General features: G+C 39.1%; 1 long non-coding RNA gene across 1 annotated transcript; it reads left to right on the plus strand.

Annotated features, from left to right (window-relative positions):
* The first annotated feature begins 263 nt into the window (after positions 1 to 263).
* LOC144141933 (uncharacterized) lies at positions 264 to 8,603 on the plus strand. The gene is made up of 4 exons (XR_013316759.1): positions 264 to 288; positions 431 to 533; positions 5,366 to 5,520; positions 8,556 to 8,603. It is a non-coding gene; the product is annotated as an uncharacterized LOC144141933 (long non-coding RNA).
* Positions 8,604 to 9,811: the final 1,208 nt, after the last annotated feature.

Raw genomic sequence — 9,811 nt, forward strand, 5'->3', positions numbered from 1 at the left:
TTCACAGAAAAAAAGATACACCTATTCTTTTTGTTGTTTTAGATGTTCTAGTTTTGCCCACTACAGAAGGAGCACCGCAACTTGTAGCTCTTTATGTGTATCGCTCTGTAAAAAGCAGGGTATTCTCTTTCGAGTTGGAATACGTTGCTTTTTCTACGACAAGATTACAATATTAGGCGAAAAATTTGCTGCTATTGAATTTGTGGCTCTTCTTGTAATGCAAGTTAATTCGAAACTACACTTCCTCTTTCAGGAGGATGACGCAAATAAAGTGCGGAGATCATAAATGTAAGTACACAGAAGCATTTGTTACATTTCATTACTTTGAAAATATCTTGACTAACAGCGTTGTATTGGTTGTTGTAGGCCAAAGTGATCATCTACCACTTCACGCGGCATCTGCTAATCATAGTAATAATTGCTATTTCAGTGCACAGACTTCGACACAACTTATAAGGTTCTGGCGTTAGCACCTCTGATCAGCGATGCCCTTGAATCTACGCTACCGGAGGATGAACGGAATCAGATCATGTGTACGTATATTTAACTGTCCACTTACGATATAGCATCACTAGCACGATTAAAATAAAAAGGACCAAATAAAGGTGTAAGTCTAATTATTGGCCGTAATAAGCTCCCTCAGTTAGACGTTCTAGAGGAAATCATAGGTACGAACATAAAAATAGTGCTTCAGCTTTGCAGTAACTTCTCCAAGATAATGGGGGATTGCATTTGAAATAAAAAACCTGCATACTTGTTTGGTCAGGTTGCTTGTCCTCACAGTATATAAAAAAACCGTGTGGCAGTAGGTACTTCGCAAAGGTACATATTTGATGTGACGTCTAGGACATATTTTGAACAGAAAGCGACTTCCAGAATCGGTTAGTGAAATTTCTTGCCCAAGAATTTGTTTGCAGCTCGTACTGTACAGATTTGTAAAATGACTTGTGGTTTTTTTACATTTGAAAATTTTGAATGAAAAATCAGTATTAAAGACAGGAATACCGTTTATTGTTTGAATATTCAAGGCAGTCAATGTTTTTATATTTGATTCATTCATATCAAGAAACGGAAGTGGAGGCCCGTGTATTAGCCATTGTTTGGTCATTATATTTTAAAGCATCCGACATCGAATGTACTCTTTAGGCGATGCGGTGTTCACTTTACTAAACTTTAGGTTGAAAACTCCTAACTTTCTTCTTATCAATACCGTTAGCTACTGGAAATATATTGCGGTCAATAAAGTGCACACTATAATAATCCGTGAGTGACTTTGCGATGTTTTATTCTTGCTTCTAACCTTTTATTGCAGAGCACTTTTGGGGCTGGCTTTGTCATTGTAGCTCGGTCACTCGTACTAAAGTAGAGCCCACTGCATACAGTCGCAGCGGTGTCCCGTCGTATCGGCGTCCCACATAGGCTTGGAATACCAAGCGGTTTCTATAGACATAACCCTTTGGAACTCGTGAACCGCTGACGCTTGTCCTACATCTCCCATTTGCTTAGCGCAAAGAAAACTGCGGGTACATTGCAGACAAAATCTTGGTGTATAACCAGCAGCTCCCGCTTTTATTTAGTTAGGACAGCTTGTTGGGTTGGCGTAATAGTGAGCGAAAAAATTGGTCGCCCAAAAAAATGCTGCGTCCAAAATGACTCACAAAGGTCTCAGCCGAGCAAACAATATCGGCCCCGTGAATCCTCCTGTCATTTCAAATGTCGAGAAAAGGCGATAGGCGACTGCTGCGCCTGCCACGTAAATGCATATCTTGTTTTTCCCGCCGAGGGAGTGAGCACTTCGAAGGCGGCAAATTTGAATTACCTTATGCAAACCTCAGTTCTATTCGTAAAAACAGGAGTGAGACAGAGCGGCGAAGAGTCTGGCGGCGGTAGCAGTGAAACGATAACTGCGCTACAGCCTAATATGGCGAATCACTAGTGTGAACTTCCGACAGCTTTCTCATTTATTGGAACTGCTCTAATGTTTTTACGGCAGGGGCCACGACAGTCTCTAATTAGTAGCGGGATTGTTTTTTTACTCGATAAAGACCATAATGTTTTAGTTATTCTTTGAAATATTACCATGGTGCGTCGTGCATTGCCTCCAACATTGTTTTACTTAAGAGGGAGGCGCACAGAACTTTGCTGAGTGGTATTGCATCTCAAAAATTGTCACTTTTTTAGATGTCACTACAACATGACTTCACAGCTTGTCCTAATCATTGTGCAACCGCTCGTGTTTTCTAGAAGGGAAATATGACGAAATCCACGCTCACACATCTCTCCCTTTATGTTAGAAAACCTTAGTTATACATTCGAAACATCGTATTAGCGGATGAGAGTTAGCACACGTCATTTAGGGGGCTGTATTTTAGAGCCGAACCGTAAAGTACAATTTCTTACAGCCATAGCTCATAATACATCTGCGGTATTTACTATGTAGCCCTACAAATGGGCCTAATCTTCTGTTCGGCCTCTAAAATGCAGTTTTTGAGCTTTCGGCCATTTAAAGTTACCACATTTTCTTATGTCTGCCACCTATTAAAATACTTCAACAAATAAAACTTTCTTGAAGCGAATCAAAAAAATTACTATAAAAATAAGATATCAAAAATGAGCAGCAATGTTTGAAAATAGTGGCGCATACTACACACTATCTTTAATAAAACCACTGCCTCCTTCACTCTCTCTAACGGCATAGAACTTTTTGAAGAAGTGCTCAAAAGGCCCAGAGATATTGCCAACGCTTTCAGCGCTTACTTTAGCGACTTCCCAAGCGTACTTCTCCCAAGTTACGACAATTGTTTGCCGCATGCTTTATATTCGGCGTTTGTCTATCCTAATTCACCGGTTGAAGTACATACGACGATAGCTAATCATAATACAGCCAGTGCATGCTTCGATTACATTATGCGTCTTGTCCTAAAGTAATTCCCGATATCACTTCACACACTCTTTCCTACATCGTAAACATCATGTTCACAAACACGGTATTCACTAACGAACCGAAGCAATGTAAAATAACTAAGAAAGAGGAAACAATGCCGTTATCAAAGTGGAGAAAACCTTATCCAACCGCGGCTTTTCAACTACCTAGAGAAATTATGCCTACTGAGACGGAGACAACTAGGGTCCGAGGTGGTCTGTCTACTAACCTTTTCCTATTAGCATTACAGATAACTAAAGATTGAAATTGATAAAGAAAAATGCGTTAGATCCGTTTAATTACTCTAACTAGACCTTTGACTGCATTATTCATGACAATATTTGTAAACTGGCATAATCGGGCATAAATGACCCTGCACTACAGCTCCTCGGCCATTCGTTCGTGCGCAAACAAAAAGCTTTATGGTTTTTTTTTTCTGACACAAAAACTGTAAAGAAAGGTCGGAGATAGGGATGTATTCTTGTACTTTCAATATTTCTGACCTATATTTACGACCAGGCGAATTGTCCTGCATTCCTAACCAACTGTATTTGGTACTCCGACGACACTATCTTCTTTACTTGCATTTGAATTGTGCCCAATAGAATTTCACAGATGAAGGATGGCCTTGTTGAGATTTCTCTCTGTAGTCACAAAAATCAAACGTAATTAACCCATCCAAGGCAAAATGTCTGGTTTTTAGCACACAAACAAAGCATTGTTAAGACCTCAGCCCTGTATACAGTTATACTCTTGCGATCATAATGACTGATGAATACACATTGCTAAGAGTTGAACTTGACCGTTTTCTTAATTTTGAAGCACGCATTACCCTAATGAGAAAGAAAGTGGCACACGGTATTTGTGCACTGATAAAATTACGCCATTATTTTGAAAAACGAATCCTAGTCAATTTTTACTATGCCTTGTTCCACAGACATATTAGCGGCTGTTTCGGGTTATGAGTGTTACTTATAACTCACACATAGCGCCATTATCACAAAGTCAAAATCGGGTAGCGCGTTAATCACTTGTAGTCGTTTTGTTGTTGAAGTTGCCCCCACTTTTTGTTGCTAAATTAATTTTGTACTCTTGATTTCTGACACAACAGCATTTAACGCTGCCGCAACTGCCTTGAGCCTTCGCAATGAAACCGACCTTCTTATTAGTAGAACTAAATAAGAAAACACAAACCAAACCCGTTTTGCATTGCAAAATAACTTTTTGCTTTTAAACATATGCACACACTACGGTGAAGAGACGTTCACTTTTACTTCAATTAGATTTAGAACAAGCTGCCTTATACAACTAAGACAACGTGAGTTTCACACATGCTCAATTGTTCCTTTCGTTCACGTTTGCCGAAGCATCACACAGACTTTCGACGTGCGTAGTCTCATTTCTCTTAATGAGGGTCTTCTCTTTTTGTTTCTTTGGTATATTTGCGCATTGCATTTGGGGAAATGATATGTATGTATAATAATTCACTGCTTTGATATTGTATAAAGCAGATAACTTACTTAACAGGAGGTTTTGTTTTCTTTATTCATTTCTGAGGGTGATTGTAGCATCTGTGTGTTCTAACTCTTCACTCTGTTTTTTCAATGTGTTTCTTATTGCTCAAATGTGCTATCTCAACAACACATGTCGGCGTAGGTTTGTTATTTTTTATGTTTTTACAGCATAGGTAATGAAATCAGCTTTTGGCTTTTGCAGGCAGCTGCAAACAATCTATATCTGTGTAGGTATCAATAACCAGGGCTCCTACTTCAGCATATTTCTGTGGGACCCCAATACGTATTACTTATATTTTAGGGCTTTACCCTACTGGTACAACAATGAAGGTATATTCGGTTGTATTCTATAAAGAACTTTGCATCACGTTTTACGATTCCACAATAGCTGCAGTAAAATCTTATAAAATTTATAAATAAAAATCTGTTTGAACGCAGTGCGATCGTTCATATTGTAATAAGCAATTCGCCCGAGTAAACTCCGCGCCTCACGAGATCTCTGGAAGTATTCTGTGGCGAACTTTAATATCATGTAAGCAGTTGTCAGTGTAATGAGAACTGTTTATTCGAACAACGAAAAACCGGAGGTATATCGAGAAGGATAGGTGTAAATAAATCAGTCGTATTGGGCTTTACTAAATTTGAGTAATAAGTGGAGTTCTCTCTTTCAATTTCGAAGTTATTCCTCATCAATATAAAATTGCATACAGGAGATCTTATGACAAGCCTCAGCATCAAAGGCGGATGAGGAAATATTAGGACCATTCCTTTATATATATATATGGGGCGCGTGGGGAACAGATGCACTCCCGTAAATTTGGATGTAATAATGTTCTTTAAAAACTGACAACATTAGGAAACAATAAGAAAATATTCTATCATTCTGTGTTTCTGAGCCAAAATCGATTTTATACTATTTCTAAAACAGCAATGGCGGAAACCATCGTAAGTCTGTGCTCAGCTGGATACCCTCTTCCAACGCTTGAATTTTCAAGGAGCTGTGACGAATACCTGGCTCTTGTGACTGTGACATGCGAAGAGCCAGTCACCTTGTCAATACCGGATGTCAGCAAAGTTGGAGAGGTAAGTTCCGTCTGCCTGTACAATCGTCCCGCAAGAACGATGTAAATTCGAGTGAAGAGAGTTGCAGTAGTAAAAAAACGTTTCATGTAAACTAATGGTCTGAAACACGGGAGCCAATGGCGGGATAGTAGCTGCTTGTCGTTTCCGACCGGAACACGGAATCAGGCATAACTTTAACGGGACCCTGAAACAGTTGTTTTACTTTTTTGGAGCTCGTAAATGCTTGGAGAACTAGGTCACCCAACACACCCAGTACTTAGATTAGTGTGTCGGAAAGTACCTCAGCAAAACATTTGTTCTGTATGCCCATCAGATAACAAAAGAACTCATCGAAGATATTTCCCTCTGTTTGCGGTCTCGACGTCCTTCAGCGGCTCAATTACATCACTAAGGCTGTATAGCGGCTACTGGCCTGTTTTTCTTCAGTTGCAGCAATGAAAGCTTTTTGATAGCACGTTTAAAATTAAAGCCACAAAAAGAAGAGAAACCGAAGGCGTATCTCGCGCAACGAGCAAATCATGCAGCGCCACTCCTTTCTGGCGATAACCATACTTGTCGCAGTGCTTCCACACGCGAAGGAAAGAGTGAAAACGTTTATAAAAAGTGTTGCAGGGTCCTTTAAAAATTCCCTCCTCGAAAATAAAATAGTCTCAGTGCAGACAGCTTCTACGAGTTTCCTCAAGTAGTTCATGCGTCAGCATATCCCGAACTTTGATGTTCGGCCGAGTAATGCTCAGTCCTTTTGGTTCCCCCCCGTGTCTTCTCACAACTATAGCAACTTGGGATTTCCGGTGTATTTATCAAAAATCGAAATTGATGACCGAATACACCGGAGCTATATTGAATAAGTGATTACCTCACCCTGCCATCTTCTCCCTTAACTTGGGTCATTCACTTCGTCCACTCGGCCTTCTGCACGGAATTAGTTTGAGAGTACTGCGAAACATCGTACATTAGGCTTGTACCCTTTGAATTTGAGAATTTTTTGCTAATATAATACACGTGCCACTGTGTCTGCTGATACAGAGAGTGGTAATGCCTTATCGTAATTGTGAATTTACAGTAAACCTTTTCTAACAAACGACCACGTAATACCGTAATAAAATACAAACTACGAATGTCTTCTCTTATTTAATAAACACAACACTTGTTGCATACAGTCACAATCCTTTAAAAGTCGTTATTAAATATCAGGTAACAAAAAATGACGTTGTAAATTGCACCACTAAATCAGGCAATAAACCATTACAATATTACCTTCACTCATAGCCAAAAATACCCGTTGTGGTTAGAATAGAATCAGCATACCAAAATCAGTGAATATATTTGGAGCGGCGCTCTTACTGAAATTGTATTGTTTCTAGGAGCTCCCTTGTTTCAGAAGGAAGTGACTCAATCGCAGTTTTTTGAAGTTGCATTTCTGAAAAAAAATGCTGGAAGTTCTTTCATAAAATCAGCATTATTTTGCAAGAGAGATGTAATAGGGTTTCTAGGCTAATACAGTTGAAGTTTATTTCCATATCACTCTCAAGCTGAGTAATATATGCTCAGAAACGCAACGCATTCATAATAAATAGGCCTCCTTGGGGCTGGCCATTAAGGTAAATTTTGTAGTGAGCCATGTCCATTGAGCGGTAGAAAAAACCTTTTAATATTTTATACGCAATAATTATTCTCAGCATTTTTTTAGCAGGAGCATTTCTTCGCTGAGAGCGATCGGTAGTTTTGTAGATTAATATAATTATTGTACGCTTGCACGGCTCGCAAGTGTATAAAATATTGTAGTGCAGCTTTCGAAGAATCAAGTGTGGGAAATACATAATTTACACATTGCTTGTTGTAAAGGCTTTTGAAACGTGTGCCCATCTAACGCCAAATTCAGAACAGTGAAGTTTTTTCACATACGCGACTATCTTAAATACTGCATGAAGGCTCCACTACCTCAAGCTCCGCCGAACAACCCAACATTGGGCTTGAAAAAAAACGTGCCGCTCATATAATATTTTTTGGTTTTATTTTACCTGTACATTCACTCTAAGGTTGGCCAAACATTGATACAAAGTAATGATTTGCATAAATGTAACTTCTCGAGTGTCGTGTCAGAACAATTCTTCTTATTTGGTGGTATCAACGTGACGGTTTCTTAGTATGGCGCCGTCGTACTGGAGAAAACGGAAAATCGATTTATTCACGGTGGCCTCTTTGCCCTGAAAAGGCTAAAACTGAATCCCTATATATTCACGTCCCGTGGTTAAAGTATTGATGTTACGCAATTTAAGTTCAGTTGATAAACGAAAAAGGATGGACATTAAAAATATAACCCTTTTTAAGTAAACCTGGAGAGGAGAAAAATTTTCAGATTTTGTTTTATCTTTCATTTAAGGATTTATGGTAGGCTACACAACCCTGCAAACTACCTCACACTTCGTCTATTTCTTGTGAAATGGATTTCAAAACTCATTTACTCATCGAGATGGCTTCAGGATGTCTTGAACCAACGACTTGTAAAGTTACTGCTCATTTAAAAGGGCTATTTTTATGGGTTGCATGACCGAGCTCTACTTACAGAAACCCACTTTTCCTGCTATAGAACCTGACATTTTATCAATCAGCTACACACTGCAGGCCAGATTTGACATTTGCAACCCATTTTTGGAATGTGGCATGGTTCTTTTTTCGAGGCATCTCAGTTTTGCCATTGTATTCTACTTAGCAAAATAACCCTCATCAATGGATATGAAATTGTCTTCTAAACAATTTGTTAGTCACTCATTCTATAAACGCATTAAAAACAAACAGGTGGCACGCCACGAATTCATTGATGGCGATAAAGTGATTCTGCTTTTTCTAGAGAGTAAAAATCGAGTAGATTCTAAGCGTCGTAATTATAAATTTCCAAGAGTGCAGCAGGTTTTGTATACAGCCAATCAGCATTTCTTCATCAAGGCATTTGCTACATGGCAAATTTTGGCTATACATTTTCCGCGAAACATATTACACATTGACTTATTGCGCGGTCGGTTACATTTTCTAAGTGCACCGAAGAAGTTACTGAAGTTTGTAATATGGGAGACCAGATTACTGTAAGTACTCCGTGCTTCTATTTTTCTTGCCCTTAGGTTGATTGGGGGACATGTTGTTTCTATAAATATTAAACAGACTAAGGTGACCGCTGTATTCCAACCTGTATACTTAGATAACTAGTCTGCCTTAGGAAACATGGGTTTTAGAACAAAAGCACGTGAATACCGTTGACTGCCATTTACTCAGAGGTAATAGCCAACATTTTATTATTATGTAAAAACTCAGCGTAAAAAATCCTCAGCCTCAACGTGAAGGAAGTGCAGAGACTCCTCGAAACTACCGTATTTACTCGAATAATGATCGCACACCTTGCTTTTGCCGTGAAAGTTCAATTTTTTTATTTCCCGCGCAATAACGCACCCTTATTTCGCCTGCAGTTACATGCCGTACGTGGGCTAAATCTATCTTATGATGGTTCTGTTACATCTGTTTCCTTCTATTTCAAGAAGGACATGCCTGCGTTATTGCGACAGACTTGTCGATATTCGCGATATCAACTAGCATGCATTCAATATTGATTAAGACGAAACACACACTAAACGCGCCTAACGTACTCACAAGACAAAGTAACAAACGCGCTCCGGGTACTGCGTCAGCAGCCATGTCTGCTTTGACACTGCGCACTCTGACAGTCGTGGCCACTAATTGGTTGAACTGTTGTCACCTAGCCGCAGACTTATTCAGGTACGTTCCGTAATTCATGAAAACAGTGCATTTTGCGTCACTTTGCAAAGCGGTTGGCGGCAGTGTGCCTAGTTTTTGTTGTTTGTATTTTTTTTAATATTCAGGATGCTGATCTTAAAAATTTGGTCCCACAATTTGCTTAGTTTTCTGTGCTCAAACGTTTTTTGGATACGTTTAACCCGCGTAATCAACCGACCCCTAAATTTTCATAACTTTTTTTGAAAAAAAAGTGAGATTATTACGCGAGTAAATACGGCAGATAAAATCTCTCCCAAAAAAAGAATACTCCAAAAAATTTTTTTCCCTGCTCACTAAAATGAGGTTCTATTCAGAATATGTCCGACACTTTACTGAAATGATAATTATCCAGATTTATTGTCAACATAGAGGCAGAAAAAATTCGTTGCCATGCAAAAGCATTTTTTAAGAATAATAATTACAAACCTAAACCAGTCAATTAGGCCACGATGACCTCTTCGTTAATCGGATTTTCACGGTGCCCCTGTTTGCTTGCAACAGTTTG

This window comes from Haemaphysalis longicornis, unplaced genomic scaffold, assembly GCF_048455015.1.
Source record: "Haemaphysalis longicornis isolate Haplotype H1 unplaced genomic scaffold, Haemaphysalis longicornis Haplotype H1 scaffold_6, whole genome shotgun sequence".
In the NCBI taxonomy this organism is placed as follows: Eukaryota; Metazoa; Arthropoda; class Arachnida; order Ixodida; family Ixodidae; genus Haemaphysalis; species Haemaphysalis longicornis.